The sequence below is a fragment of the Gadus chalcogrammus genome, chromosome 9 (assembly GCF_026213295.1).
Source record: "Gadus chalcogrammus isolate NIFS_2021 chromosome 9, NIFS_Gcha_1.0, whole genome shotgun sequence".
NCBI lineage: Eukaryota > Metazoa > Chordata > Actinopteri > Gadiformes > Gadidae > Gadus > Gadus chalcogrammus.
The window spans coordinates 25,333,618-25,349,682 of record NC_079420.1 but is presented as its reverse complement, the minus strand read 5'-3'; the positions used below and the strand labels follow the sequence as shown (position 1 = coordinate 25,349,682).

Genomic DNA, 16,065 nt, shown 5'->3' with positions numbered 1-16,065 from the left:
ATATTCAAGATATTTATTATCGTTTGCAAAGCAGAAGTACAGGTACAGTGGAATAATTGTGTGATTCTTGGAGTCCGCTAAAAAAAACAACACATATTTATTTTAAGAGGGAGAGAATATAACAGGAGTAGCATTCAGGATGGTAGGCTTTTTCTAGCACAGTTCAAGTGCTTACCTTCATAAGAACCAATTGGTTTTTTTCACCCATGATGCTGAAGTTATAATTTCTAATGATTTACCTTTTTCTCTCAGATCAAGCTTTGTGATTCATCCCCAGTGATGCTAAGTCACCACCGCTGCTCCTGTGTGGCTGGCACTGTTCTGTGCAACCATTTAGCAGCATTATTGTTTCAGACAGCACACTATTCATCGTTGAAGCTTCCTGTCGTGCCCCCTGTGCATAGCTGTACGGAGTCGGAGCAGCAATGGCACAAGCCGCGAACAATGGTAAGTTAAACCTTAATTACATTTTTTAATAGTCTTGATTTAAAGTGACCCCTCCATCGACGATTTATTTTCTCAGGGAGTAAAGCCTGGACCAGTAAATGCCATGGTTTTTACCAAACCTGTCCCAAATCGGATGGTCCAGACTGGAGTTAGGTAATTGGCTTTGTTAAATGTAGTTCCCTGTGTTGCAAATACATGTTGCAATTTGTTAATTTCTTTGTAGGAGTGGATTCTACAGAGGCATGGTTGGAGAATTGCCAGATCCCTCCCTACTTCGCGTAGAGGAGGCCTATGCGGACAAGCCTCTTGTTTCTACAATGAACATGGGACCTGGCAAGCCCATGGTAGAAACAGCCTTTGGGTTAGTGCAGAAGGGTAGCATGTTGTCTTATCAGCAGCCTCCTGTGAAATCCTGCTTTATCACACCCCACCACAAAACACCACCAACACCCCGTCTGCCTCTGGAGGGTTATGACATCTTACCGTCCCAATGTCCATTTGTGTGCTCAGAAGAAGAGCTGCTAAACCTGCAAAGTCTTTCTGTCACCATGGCAATGGCCCACAAAATTGAGGAGGCTACACGTGAGCAAAGCTCCTGCTCCGAGTGGCACCTGCTCCGCCGACCCAGAGTGACCACCTCTAGGTTTCGTGAGGTGTGCCATGTCAGAGGCCGGAGCTCTGCAGAGGCATTAGCAGAGCGCATCATTAAGGGCACGCGGCAGACGGCAGACATGAGGAGAGGTGCTGAGATGGAGCCTGAAGTAGCCGCTGAGTACAGTCAGCTGATGAACGTCAACTTCTCACCCTGTGGTCTTGTCATTCACCCGTCTACCCCCTGGCTTGCTTCCTCCCCGGATGGAATTGTTTTTGATCCCAACGAATACCCTCAATTTGGCCTTGTTGAATTTAAATGCCCCAATGTCCACAACTTTGTGGACTGCAAATATTTGAAAATGGAGGGTGGTTCGCCACAACTTAAAAAGAGCCACTCTTATTATTGGCAAGTCCAAGGCCAGCTGCTCATAACTGGAATGCAGTGGTGCGACTTTGTTGTGTGGGCGCAGGAAGACTACGTAGTGCAGAGAATCTATGTTGAGCCAGAAGTGCAGAGCGCAATTCGAGAAAAGGCAGACCATTTCTTTTTCTACCATTACATGCCTAGCTACCTGCGTCTTAAGAAAATGTAAAAAACATTACCCTGTAAAATCTGTTAACTCACAAGCAGTCTCATCTCACCTTCACCAGCAGTCTTACCTCACGTTGGCCAGCAACTCACCGTCAACCAAACAACCAGAAGTGCAGTTTCTTCCTGGAAATGTCAATGAGACCATGTAATCACCATAAATATATTTTTTTCTCAGCAATTGCATTATTATTTCTTTTTGTAAAATGGGAAATCAAATGCATATGAAAATCCAAACATTAACTGCACGTAATCCAAGTGTTCTGAACATTTAAACAGTCAATCTTTACTTACATCCTAGCAGACAGATCTACTACATTTCATGAAAGGCAATAATATTCTCTTTATTTAATCACTTAACCCATTTTTTGACGAGTGCCTTGTTTTGGTAATTTGACAGCAGACAGGCAACTGCAAATATTTCATTGATATTGTACGCATTTGACAGGGTGATGGTGCCATCAAAAAGCCGGTTCTCCTTTATCCTCCGAATGACACGCTCCACGTGCACCCGCAATCTGGCTATGGCCTGTGTCTCCTTCACCTGGCATGCTAGCATCTGTTTGTTCTTTGACAGAAAGGGTGGGCAGTAAACTTTGCTTTTGCAGCAATCACTGATTACGAAGCCTTTATCGACCATAACGGCCATGTTTTCGGTCAGCAACTCAGCGATTCCTGACTGTTTGAACATTTCCTTGTCGCTAACTGAGCCACCATACAATGCGGAAATGAATGTCACTGCACCATGTGGGGCTATGCCAACCAAGCCTTTCATGGTGCAGTGGGATTTGTACGTAGAGTACATCTCACTTTGAAGGAGGGGTGAGGATGGGGTTTGGCATCTAAGCTCGGTGCAATCAAGAATTACCTGGGTGTCCGGGTAATCACGGAATTCCTCCGGGAGGTAAGCCTGTACCTCTGCAGGTGTGAGCCAAATACAAATATACCCTAGTGCTGTGGCCAGAAAACAAGTCCATGTGGCAATGATGCGGCTCACTGTGGACTGGTGAATTCTAAAGCGATTTGCCAGGTCTCTCTCCTTCAATCCAGCCGAAAGATAGTTAAGAAAAAGAAAGAGTTCATCTATGGGCTGGAGCAGCTGTCTCTGAGAGGAAAATAAAAAAAGGATAGCTCAAACAAATACAAATGCAATGAAATCACGTATAATTACATCTGTAACTACTAAAGTACCGTTGATGCACGTGCAGGTGCGACCACTTCTTCGTTTTTCTGGGCAGCTGATTTGGCTCTGGAGACACGGACCATCTTGTATTTTCTTTTTAGAGTAGTGTTCCTGTCGGGGCTGTATCATTGGGAGGCGCTGTTTGGTGGTTTGCTGTGAACTTGCATGCAGATAAGTAGGGTGTTACCTGCTCAATTCATACATTTTTACAATTGTTTAATAGTATTTTTGTTCTAGGACCAGCATTGGTGGAGCTGGAGACGGTCACATTCTGGCGCTGTCGCTTCAGTGCTCCCATTTTCCTCTCATAGAATAACTAATGACTTTTTTCAATTATTTAAAAATAAACTTTTGTAGACTTTAACTGGCAACCCGTCTCTGTAAGTCTTTACACAAATCTGTATTATAAATGTTTTTTTCTGAACTATTGATGCTTTCACATTAAAATATATAAATTCTGATAAGACATGGACATTCCCAACTCCTGTCCTGAATTACACCATCTCTCAACATGACACTACTTGTGTGCTATTTATCATTCACATAGACCTATTAAGAAGTAATTTGGTACAGTACTATAAATTCATCTGTAACATAAAGCTATTGTCCCTGCATGGCACATATCCCCGTCACTTAGGGACAAAGCTAATATCACATAGGCTAATACAAAAAATGGAAATGACTTACCTTGTGTAAAATCGTATGTCTGCGTCGGAGCCAGCAAACCGTTGCAGTCCAAAATCTCGCTGGAGACGTAACTCCTGTAGCTCCTTTCTCAGCTCCTCTACTTCATTTGTGACGCTTTCAGCAGCGGATGCGGCCATATCCATGGCAGCCGGTTCTGGGACAGAGCAGTAGTCGTGATCTTCGAAACGTTGATCAACTTCATCTCCCGGAGGGGCAGCCTCGACGAACCTATCCACTCTATCCCACACGCCGCGCCTTGGGGTTGCGACCTATGGCGACACATTAGTGCCATAATTCACTAATGTGATAAAAGATGCATTCGGGCGTATTATATTATTCCACACGCGTAGATATTAACTGCGAGCGCGCAAATGATCTCTGCGCGCGCGCAAATTACCTCTGCGCGCGCAAAAGAGCCTCTCGCGCGCGCAAATTACCTCAGCGCGCGCAAAACAGCCTCTCGCGCGTAACAGCCTCTCGCGAAAGATGTTTTTACGCTCGCTCGAATTTAATTTTGGCACTATCGGGGAGGGAACCAAGGCAGGGCGGGCTTTCCTATGATTGGCCGTTTCTGAAGCGCGATATTTGATTGACAGCCTTCCTCAGCCCTCCTCTCATTCATAGTTAGATAGTTATGAAGTGTAACTCCAGATTCTATGAGTATAGGCGCAGCCTTTTAAGTGTCGGCCTCATTGTCCTTTAAATAGCTGAAGAAAAGCTGTTTATTGGGAGCAGAACGTCCGCCGGCGCCCGACTATATCTGCGAAATGCGGACGTCGTTGAGGCACGCCGCACGCGGACGTAATTGAGGCCCACGCTGTTGGTGGTCGGGGATTACACATTTTTCAGTGCTACGGCTCACGCCTAGGGATAACCCAATAGCAATAGCCTTAAAAGGCTGTGCCTATACTCATAGAATCTAGAGTTACAATAAGTAACTATTGTTTCAGCCATTTACTGTACAATTCAGAATTGAATGAGAGGAAGGCTGAGGAGGGCTGTCAATCAAATATCGCGCTTCAGAAACGGCCAATCATAGGAAAGCCCGCCCTGCCTTGGTTCCCTCCCCCATAGTGCCAAAATCAAATTCGAGCGAGCGTAAAAACATCTTTCGCGAGAGGCTGTTACGCGCGAGAGGCTGTTTTGCGCGCGCTGAGGTAATTTGCGCGCGCGAGAGGCTGTTTTGCGCGCACAGAGGTCATTTGCGCGCGCGCAGAGATCATTTGCGCGCTCGTAGTTAATATCTATGCGTGTGGAATAATATAATACGCCCGAATGCATCTTTTATCACATTAGTGAATTATGGCACTAATGTGTCGCCATAGCGACCGTATATTGGTTCCACTCAAAAAGGGTTGGTACGGCACCTTTTGCAAGTCTCCTTCGACCCTGAGGAGTAGTTGGCTCAATCAACTTGTCGGGACTAAAGTGTCTGCTGCAGACCTTGGAGTGAGTGGTGATGACATATGCATCCCGGCGTATGTTCACAATCCATTGCCTCCTCACGTCAGTTTGGCTCGGAAAGCCATGAAAACGTAATACCCCGTTGAATTTTGCTGACGCTGTACAGTGGGGGACACAGCAGTGCTCTGCGTAGGTTGTCTCCTGCCTCTGAAAATGTCCAGTTTTTAGATGTTTGCGGTCTTGATCCATGTTAACAGTATCAAAGTCAGCTGGCTAGCGCGATATACACACAGACCGGAAGCAACCGAGCTGTATTATTTGAAACAGGAAGTACGTCACACAGTTTACTGCATACACCCTATTGACACTGGCACGGCCCTGCCCATTAGACTGCGAGCACCCCGACTAGGGTTCGCCAAACATGAAGCAGCAGAGCAGATGATCCGGGAGATGGCTGGGGCGGGGGTGATAGAGCCGTCGCGTGATGACAGCCAATCAGCGTTCAACCACGTGACAACTGAGTGACATGTGTAACGTAACAGCCAATCAGCGTTCAACCTTCAAACTCAGTGCAGTGCAGACCGGGGTGAACTGCAGCATGGAGGAGAAAGTGATTGTTGCCGTTTGCGACTCCCAGAGCTCTATATATAATAGTATATAATGTAATTTAATTGTATAGATAATATCAGGGCTAACAGCTCTGTGCGCCTCCGTAGCGTGGGGGAGCTCTCATTGGCGTTACCATGGCGCCCGCAGCGAGTGGCAGCCCGATACAGCAGCTCCCGACCCCCTTTTCCTATTTCCTTTTTATTTAAAAATTGTTATCTAGATATACTTTTTAGAACTTCAACTCTAGGCTTTGTTAATACTTAGGTTTAATTCTTGAGATAAATTATAAATCAATAGGGCTCTTAAACGGTTGTGCAACAACAACAATGTGCAACAATGTGACGATCACCGCGACCACCGCGACCACAACCAACAACAACACAGGGCCAACGTCTATTCCCGAGACGAGCTCCTCCAGCACCGGGATCGACCAGTGGTGTGCCCGAAGGGGATCCCGAGGGAGTTGAAGTTAAGGCGGCGTGGGACCAGAGCAGGAGCCATGGTGAGGAACAAGAAGTCGGAGAGGAGGTGGAGATACAAGCCCCGTCTTCCCTCGGTCGTCATGGGGAATGTACGCTCACTGCCCAACAAGACGGACGAACTATCAGCCCTCATTACCGGACAGCGCGAATACCGGGAATGCAGTGTGTTGTGCCTGACGGAGACATGGCTGAACGGGAAGATACCGGATTGCTCTGTGGAACTAGCCGGCTTCACGCTAGTTCGGGCGGACAGAGACAAACAAAGCGGTAAGAAGTCGGGTGGTGGACTGGCCGTTTTTGTTAACTCCAAATGGTGCAACCCTGGACATGTTACTACGAAGGAAGTCACGTGCTCGCCTGATGTTGAGCTGTTGGCTGTGGGGCTGAGACCTTACTATCTGCCCCGTGAGTTCTCGGCTGTCATTATTGTTGTTGTTTACACTCCACCATCAGCTGTTGCGGGGCGGGCTTGTGACGTCATTCACTCCACCGTCGCAGACCTGCAAACTCGGCATCCCAACGCTCTCATTATAGTGAATGGAGACTTCAACCATGTTAACATCTCAAAGACACTGACTGACTTCACTCAGTATGTGACCTGCAGCACCAGAGGGGACAAGACATTGGACTTACTGTATGCCAATGTTAAGGAGGCATACAGTGCAACAGCTCTCCCCCCCCTGGGCAAATCAGACCACTGCTTGATACAACTGTCTCCTATATACAAACCTCTTGTGAGGAGACAGCCAATCACCACCAGGACTGTACAGCAGTGGTCTGTGGAGGCTGAGGAGGCCCTGATGGAGTGCTACAGGACAACAGACTGGGAGATGTTTCAGGAAGACTACGGCGACGATATTGATGGTCTCACTCAATGCGTCACAGACTATATAAAGTTCTGTGAGGAGAGTGTTGTCCCCACCAAGAAGGTTTGCTGCTTCCCCAACAGCAAACCCTGGATCAACAGGGACATCAAAGTCCTGTTGAACCGGAAGAGGAGAGCCTTCATGGCAGGAGACAATAAGGACACACAGAGGGAAATACAGAGAGAGCTGAGGAGGGAACTGAGGAGGGCTAAAGACTGCTACAAGAACAGAATAGAGGGGAAGCTGCAGAAGAACAACCCCCGAGAGGTGTGGGCGGGGTTGAGAACCATCACTGGCATGAAAAATGCTGGAGGATCACAGGAAGGGACAAAGGAACGGGCCGACGAGCTAAACCTGTTTTTTAACAGATTTGACTCACCAACTGGGGCCAGACCAACACCCCCCTCCCCCTCCTGCACTACTCATCTCTCTGCTATACCACAAGACCCGGGGATGGCAGCTTTTGCACCTCCCCTCCCAGCACCACCCTCTCTCTCTCTCCCTTTCCTCACTTCTAAGGTGGCTGGACCAATGTCAAGCCCAGGGATCAGTCATCCCCTCATCACACCCCCAACTATCCCAGTGACCCCAGCAACAACAAACCCCATCATCAACACCAGCTGCATGAGACGGCAGCTCACCAGGATCAGGACATACAAGGCCAGAGGACCGGACGACATCAGCCCGAGGGTGCTCAAGATTTGTGCAGAGCAGCTGGCAGGAGTGTTCACGCATCTTTTCGGCCTCTCCCTGAGGTTGAAAAAGGTGCCAACACTCTGGAAGACATCCTGCGTAGTCCCTGTCCCGAAGAAGGGACGACCCAGCGCTCCAAAAGACTTCAGACCTGTGGCTCTAACGTCACACGTCATGAAAATCTTCGAGAGGATGGTCCTGGAGCACCTCAGGCCCTTGGTGCATGACTGCCTGGACCCACTGCAGTTTGCGTACCAGACCGACATCGGCGTGGAGGACGCCATCATCTGCCTGCTTCACAGGGCTTACACGCACTTGGAGAGGCCGCAGAGCATGGTTAGGATCATGTTCTTCGACTTCTCCAGTGCTTTCGACACCGTCCAGCCAGTCCGGCTGGTGGAGAAGCTCCATGTGATGAAGGTGGATCCTGACATGGTGGCATGGATTTCAAACTACCTCACGGACAGGCCGCAGTATGTCAGGCTGCGACACTGCTTGTCAGACGTGGTGACCAGCAACACCGGCACACCCCAGGGAACTGTACTTTCACCGTTTTTGTTCTCCCTCTACACCTCGGATTTCTGCTACAACTCCCGAGCATGCCATCTGCAGAAGTTCTCTGACGACTCCTCCATTGTTGGATGCATCACAGACAATAGGGAGGAAGAGTATAGGGAACTAGTTGAGAACTTTGTGGGATGGTGTGACGGGAACCACCTTCAGCTCAACACCGGGAAAACCAAGGAGCTGGTGGTGGACTTCCGGCGCAGAAAGAGCACCCCAATACCTGTTTACATAAACGGAGAGGAGGTGGAGATGGTGGACACCTACAAGTTCCTTGGGGTGCACCTGAACAATAAATTAGACTGGTCAGACAACACTGAGGCCCTCTACAGGAAGGGACAGAGTAGGCTGTTCTTCCTGAGGAGGCTCAGGTCTTTCAAGGTGTGCACTAGGCTACTACAGATGTTCTACCAGTCTGTGGTAGCCAGTGCCACCTTCTTTGCTGTAGTGTGCTGGGGAGGAGGCATCGGGAGCGGTGGTGCCAGCAAGATGAATAAGCTGGTGAGGAAGGCGAGCTCTGTGGTGGGGATGAAGCTGGACTGTGTGGAGGCTGTGAAAGAGAGGAGGATGAGGGGGAAGCTGCAGGCGATCATGGACAATCCCTCTCACCCTCTCTACGCTGAGCTGAGGCAACTCAGGAGCACATTCAGCCACAGACTCTCTCAGCCACGTGCCTCAAAGCGCTTGGGGGGCTCTTTCATCCCATCAGCTATCAGACTTTATAACACCTCAACCCCCCGCTCCCAACGTCCCCAAAGCCCCAACAGCTCCTTTATCCAGACCTGTTTAAGGACTAAACCGCACACCTAAGGACTGCACCTATTGTTAACCTTGTTATTTGTTATTTATTTACTAAATTTTTCGATTACTTCAGGGTCCCTGCACATTTGGCACATTTATATTTATATTTATACTTATTTTTATATTATACCTCATATTTCATCGTACTTATTTATTTATTTATTTATTTATTTATTTACTTAACACACAAGTCACCTACAAACGGAGAGTTACATGTATATAGTATGTTTGTTTTATCTTAATCTTATTAAAATAGTTTTGTACTATAATTTATTTTCAATTAGTAAATGTATTGTATATATACTGTTTTTTCGCACTTCTCTTTTCCCACTGTACTGCTGGTCACCTGTGAATTTCTCCCAAGGGGGATTAATAAAGGACTATCTTATCTTATCTTAGGGATTGGGCTTCTCAGGGTTTGTTTACCGGCGTTGCTATGGTTTCCGGTCTTGTGCGTTCCAACGGTTTATTAGGTAGGCCCATCTAATAAATCTCTGTCTAATCAATACTTCATTTTGTTTATGTCAGTTGAATTTTGTTACAAGTTGAATGCAAAGAGCACTGTTAGTATTCCAAAAGGCACAAGCTCTTACTTGACTGTTTTCAGTCTGTGTTTTTAGTTTAATGGCACATAATGATGGCATTTGGGCTTAAAAAGCCAAACATCTATTTTTTTGTCTGGAACAATTGATTTAAAATGTACAATTTCCTAATACTAGACGCACTTCTGACCAGATATTAAAGAGATTTAATACAAACAAACACATTTGTACTTATTTTCTCACCCAATGAGAATCGATAAGAGAATCGATAAGGAATCGGATCGATAAGCAGAGTCGGAATCGGAATCGTGAAATTCTTATCAATTCCCATCCCTACTCGGGGGATTCAATAAAGTCACTGAAAGAATATAGCACGCCTCTGCTTTTGATATTCGCCACAATATAATATAATATAACAATCTAATATAATATAATAACAATATAATATAACACCAACAACATAGTAAATGTATGTAGGCCTAGAAAAAATACAGTTCAATGTTATTGCTTAAGAAACAGATTCCTTTCAACTAACTATTTGCGAAAAATGCAATCAATAGCTTATGTACAAATAAATGGTTACATATCAACCAGCAACGAAGTTGGTGTGGCATACACACATAAATAATTACACCAAAATTGTTAAAGGTTGGGTACGCGATTTGCGAAACGCCAGCAGATTTTGAAAATACACAACTCAAATGGTCCTACCCCCTCTCCTTCAACGCTGACTCTGACTCCACCCATTCCAAGTACCTGGACGCGCAATCATGCACGAGCGCGAACAGAGATGCGCGAGAGCGAGCCAGGCTAGCGTAGGTTTTCGTTTAACAACATGGCACTACATTCAGCTGTAAGTTGCACCCAGTACCGCGGGAAGTAGGGGTGCTGCAACACCCCCTGTCCGAGGCCCTGTCTTGTCACAGAAAACGATCATTTCTAAAAACTCCGGCCAAAGTGGAGATTTCTGAAAACGCCGGTTATGTGTTGTCGTGTCAACGGGGAGAAACGGGATTTTAGGTTCTGAAGCGTCACATTATGCACCAGGAAATGCTTAACGTCATGTGAGCGCCCGCTGTACCGTATTGGTCCGAATATAAACACAAACCCCATTGTAAGACGACCTATATTTGGAAAAAAAGATTTGAAGACCAGATCTTGATTTCATGAATAAATAAATTGTATTAATTGAAATAATATACGAAAATAAAAAGGCATAGAATAAAACACTGCATTGCCACTAAACAGTAGTGCAAATAGGCCGTACTGATGTGTACACCAAAGACTTCCTGACACTCCTCTGCCCCGCTGTGTTCGCTCTGGCTGTGGTCGCTCCGAACTGTTTCGGCCCGTGGCAAAGCGAGTCATCCTCGCTGCTGTCCAAGGCATGTTGAGACGCAGCATTTATTTAATGCTCATATGACCTAGTGCTGAAGAAAGGTTATATGAAAAAGTGTGAGGGTAGCGGTGGTGCGCTAAACTTGTTCTGTGAGCAGCTGGATGTGAACCATGGTGTGAAGGAAGTGAACACAACGATCGATTTTCAACTGTGCGCGCATGCACTGGTGTAATTGAGCTGCGCTGCTATATATCTTTTTTATCAATGTGACGAGTTGCGACTCTAGTGCAGGCCGGGTTTTTTTTTTTTCCAGCACCCCCTGCTGAGAATACGTTCTCGCGGCTATGGTTGCACCAGATGTTATAAACATTAAACGGTCACATAAATCATTACTATTTTTAGAAAATGTATGTTTGTTTCATATAATTGTATTGGAAGTCCTGGTTTTCACTAGGGTTGCCGCGGTGTGGACATTTTCACACCGAGTATTACACTCGTCTCAACACCGGTATTACCGAGTATAAACGGTATAAACTTTGAAACTAGGTCAACCGCCACACCAGCATCGGTTTTTAGACCCTTCTCGTCCTTCAGTTGCCGCCAACGTTTGAAAGCAGCGCCTAGGATTATTCTTGATTTCAGTTTTTCTCTTTCAGCGTTTTTATTATCAATTACTCTCTGAAAAAGAGTTTTCCTTCTCTTTGCTGGTGGTGGTGGTGGTGGTGGTGGTGGGGATGGTGGCGTCTTGTCTGCCATGGAAATGGTCTTCTACTGCTAGGTCCAAATGTGGATTAACTAGTTCCAGTAGCTACCGCAGGATAACAACAAACAGGAGCTTGCTCTGGGTCACGAGCTCTGGGTCACGAGTACTGCACGAAGGGGTCGCGCGCGGGGGAGGGGGAGTGCAGTACGACCGTTGATTGACGTACTTACTGTCCAATGCAACGAGGTGGCAGTCCAAATGATTGGCTGGAGTTTTTCGAGCCCTGCCCGTTCCACAGATGATTGACTTGTTTAATTTTCATGTCAGTACTTCTAACTCAGTGGCTGTAAGCGGGTTATGATAAGGATTTCAGGTAATTTTGCAAAAATGGCCAAAAAAGCAAATTCCATACCCAACCTTTAACTGTCATACATAGCTGAACAAGCAAATGCAAAATTAAATACCAACGCTACTGAAATGTTAGACTATTAACAATAATATAAAATGATACCGTAATGCACCTGTTCTTTGTCTTTGTATCTTTTGAATAAATGGATCAATATATGGTGAATCGCAGTGATCGCAAGCAGAGGACCGTGAGAGTTATTGAGCAGCCGCTGAACCAGACTAAAAATCTGACACTTTAACGAAGCACTGAACTAGGCCCTCTCGGATGCCAGGTCGAAACAACATTTGTTTCACTACGACTCCTTTCAGCTGCCCACCCCTTCTTTTCCAACAAAAAATAATTAGAGGAAACGGTTAATAAAACGCTGTGTAGCACCTCGCTGATCATTACATGTGCTAGGGCTAGATTTTAGGTTCTAAGGAGCAGTGTGTGACTATGTTAATAACGACAAACCAAGACTGAGAGGTAAGTTTGAACTGTGGTTCATTTATGTAGCAAATAAAATGGTGAATCCATACATCATTTGAAAAATAAACCATGAAAAATAGAATAAATCAAATATGTAAAAAAATAAAGGTTTTCCCCTCTTTTGGTTCACTTTGGGTTGATTTACACCTATTTAGGTCAATAAAAATATTTCTAACGTTGCACCTTTAAGTTGCTATTTGAATTATTATTCGCTTTTTAGTTGACTCAATTTAACTATAGCCTAATTGTATCTAAGTGGTGCAATTTTGAGATTTTAGTACCATTTTCTATTTATTTTAAACACCAAATACCAAATACCCAATAAACAAAAGAAATGCAAATACAATAAAATGCAACTTAGTGCATCAAGTAGAAAAAAAGAAAGAAAAGAAAACTAGCATTATCTGGGATCAATACACTTCAATTTTGAACATAATATCTAATCAGTCCTTTTGTCAAATCCTTCACTTCAGTTGAAGCTCCACTGCATGTTGCAGACACTTTTGGAAAGTTAATTTGTCTTACCACACTCCTCAGTTATCCAAGAACAGGAGCGTGGTCAAATTACCCACAATCCACTGCATTCACACGCTGCACGGGATATAAAAAATGGCAGAGGAAAAGCAGTACACGTTCAAATGTAAGTGAAGTTATATTAAAGTACGGCACATGTTTTGTGCCGTATTGGTTTTTATAGATTCATCATGTTAATGCAAATATTCAAGCTTAAAGACCTCGGGCCGTATTCACAAAGCATTTTATCTTACCGCTAGGAGTGCTCCTAACTCGCGCTAAAACATTTTACGTAGGAGTTTTTTCTTAAAAGTTATTCACAAAGCCGCTGAGACCTACTCTTACTAAGGATAAATCACGAAGAGTGAACTAAGAGTGACGCGCCGTTGCTATGGATTACGTCAATTCTTGTGCACGAGTTTAGAAGCGGTCAGTTCGGTGATTGGTTGTTCAGACGAGCCCACTGAATCACCGAAAAACAAGGAAATAGCCTAGGCTAGAAATTAATTCCTATTAAGTAGTTATAGTGCAGTTAGCAGAATACACGCATGATGACAATTTTGTGCAGACCACGATAATGACGTTGTAGCCTGCACGGTCAAGAGAGAGAGAAAGCAAACAATAAAAATACGTAAAATTTAAAAGAAAATAAATGTTATGAACTACCCAAGTGTTGACTGATTTGTGCCAAGGTGTTTACCTAAAATGTGTTTTCAAAGTGATCCCTAAATGCCTGTCCACTCGGTTCCACACGGCCGAATTCCTTGTCATGTTGATCGCCATCATCATCATCATCATCATCATCATCATCATCATCATCATCATCATCATCATCATCATCATCATCGTCTGGCTGTGGAATGTTCCTCCGCTTGCAGAGGTTGTGTAGAATGGCACATACAGTGATTACTGTGCTTGCCCTCTCTGGGGTGAGGCGTATTTCGCCGTGGAGGACATGAAACCGACGTTTCATCTGCCCAATTCCTCTCTCCACAACATTTCGTGTATGTTTGTGTGCTCTAGCATATATGGAGGAAATCAGTAAACAATAATAAATATGGATTCAACAAATAAAAGGCGTCAAAGAGCCAATACGATGTGTTTTACGCATAGGACTAATCGTAATCTGCTTAATCACTTACATGTTATACTTTAACTGTGCTCCCGGTTGTGGATTGAGGTAGGGTGTCTAGAGCCACGTCTTGCATGGATTGTCACCCAGCAAGTGTCACCCAACTGGTACATCTCAAAAAGATGCCTCAGACCGCTTACCATTAAAATGCGCGAATCATGGGTAGCTGAAGATCCAGGCCACTTTGCAACAACATCCAGTAGGCTATGTTAAAATTTGCATCAAAAACAACCTGCGTGTTGATGGAATGCACTTTCCTACTACTGACGAACACGTCCTCGTCTTTTGATGGCGCAATTATTTTTATGTGTGTCCCGTCAATAGCACCGACCACACCGGGCATACCTGCAATTGCCATGAAGTTGGCTTTGATCCTGTGTAATTGTTGAATGAAAGTTTATGGCACGGCTGACTGATGGTTGCGATATTTTTAACTCGTCGGCATTGCAAAGTTGCATTTCCCCTGTTGCTAAATAACGTAGTGTGGTGGCCAAACATTTTATTTCGGGACTAATCGGATTATTCCTGTTAGTCTGGGATGTTATTGCATCGCGCACCAACTCCACAAGTTTAATACCCTAACATTTCGTCTCGCAGGCATTTTACGATTCTTTGTGAATCGGTCTTACTGAGTTAGGAGTCCTCTTGAGGACTCCTAACTCTATTCTCTCCGTCTCTGTTGCCTCCAAATCCTCACTCTCTCTTGGTCCCTCTTCTTCTTGAATAACAACATTATCATAAGACGTCCCACTTGACAGTTTCCCTGATTTCAGCCAGTTAAGCATATTTATATAGGAATGAATGAAACGAGTTGGCGCGCATATTGCAGTCCGTAGAAGAAGACAGCAGTGCGCAGCCGTAGAAGAAGACAGCATTGATTTTTTTTTAAATCAAAAAAAGATATCGTTTTTTGATTTAAAATAAAAGGGATTACAAAGGAAATGTTTACTGTTCATGTTTTTTTATTGTATCGAAAAATCCCACTTAAAAAAACAACACTGTAATTGTGTAATATTACACCAGACCGCCATTACATTTTTCATCTCGCGGACCCCCTGGTGGCAGCTCGAGTACCCCTGGGGGTGCGAGTGCCACACTTTAGGAATCCCTGGATTGGCATAAAGAAACGTTAAATGGCTTAAATCAAGTGAAGGGATTTGAACAAAAGTTCAAAAGTCTAAATGGAGTAAACAATGTAAATATGCACATTTAACTATAAGTTAACTTCTTTGACTTGTGGCGTTTACAGGAGCATATACAATCGTTTCACAATATAACGACTCGTGATAAGTATTCTTTGGATGTTTACGACATTATGGCTAATAATCAAATCCTCTAGGGAGAAAATTAATGGCCTTTTTCTCATTCGAAACCACACTTCTATAAAGTATAGTAATAAATAGGTTTATGATTTGATGACTTTTACCTTTTATTTATTATTATTTGAGTCCTCAAAACTTCTAGATATGATATCTTCTCGATATGAATTGAGAACAAACAGAGTACATGACGAGCCTGTGACTTATACTTTAAGAGCTCAAAGTCTATTCACTTTGGAAAAGGATTTGGCAGCTCACTCTCAAATGAGAATATGTGGATGATATGGACCATATGGACTAGTCTAGTCCCGACTCGTCCATATGGACTGGACCAAATGGACTAGGCTAGTCCATGGACTAGTCTAGTCCATATGGACCAGTCTAGTCCCGACTGGTCTATATGGACTAGTCTATTCCACATGGTCCAGTCCATATGGGCCATACGTGGTCGATATGGACTAGTCCAGTCTCGAAAGGTCCATAGGGAATGGACCAAATTGACTAGTCTAGTCAATGTGGTCGAGTCCATATGGTCCATGGACTAGACTAGTCCATGGACCATATGGACTAGATAGGTCCCTCCTGGTCCAATCAGTGGAGAACCGGTCTGACCCTACAGAGGTGGAGGCCTGGAGTACAGAGGTGAAGGCCTGCAGTACAAGGAGTTGGCCTGTAGGCGCTGCGCCACTGAACGGGTTTGAAACGGGGGTGGAGATTCAGC

At 44.8% G+C, this 16,065-nt stretch overlaps 1 long non-coding RNA gene across 1 annotated transcript; it reads right to left on the bottom strand.

The window, feature by feature from the left end:
• Window positions 1-1,664: 1,664 nt before the first annotated feature.
• Window positions 1,665-3,811, bottom strand: LOC130389415 (uncharacterized). The gene is made up of 3 exons (XR_008896550.1): window positions 3,501-3,811; window positions 2,822-2,973; window positions 1,665-2,735 (listed from the first exon to the last, which is right to left on the bottom strand). It is a non-coding gene; the product is annotated as an uncharacterized LOC130389415 (long non-coding RNA).
• Between the last annotated feature and the right edge of the window lie 12,254 nt (window positions 3,812-16,065).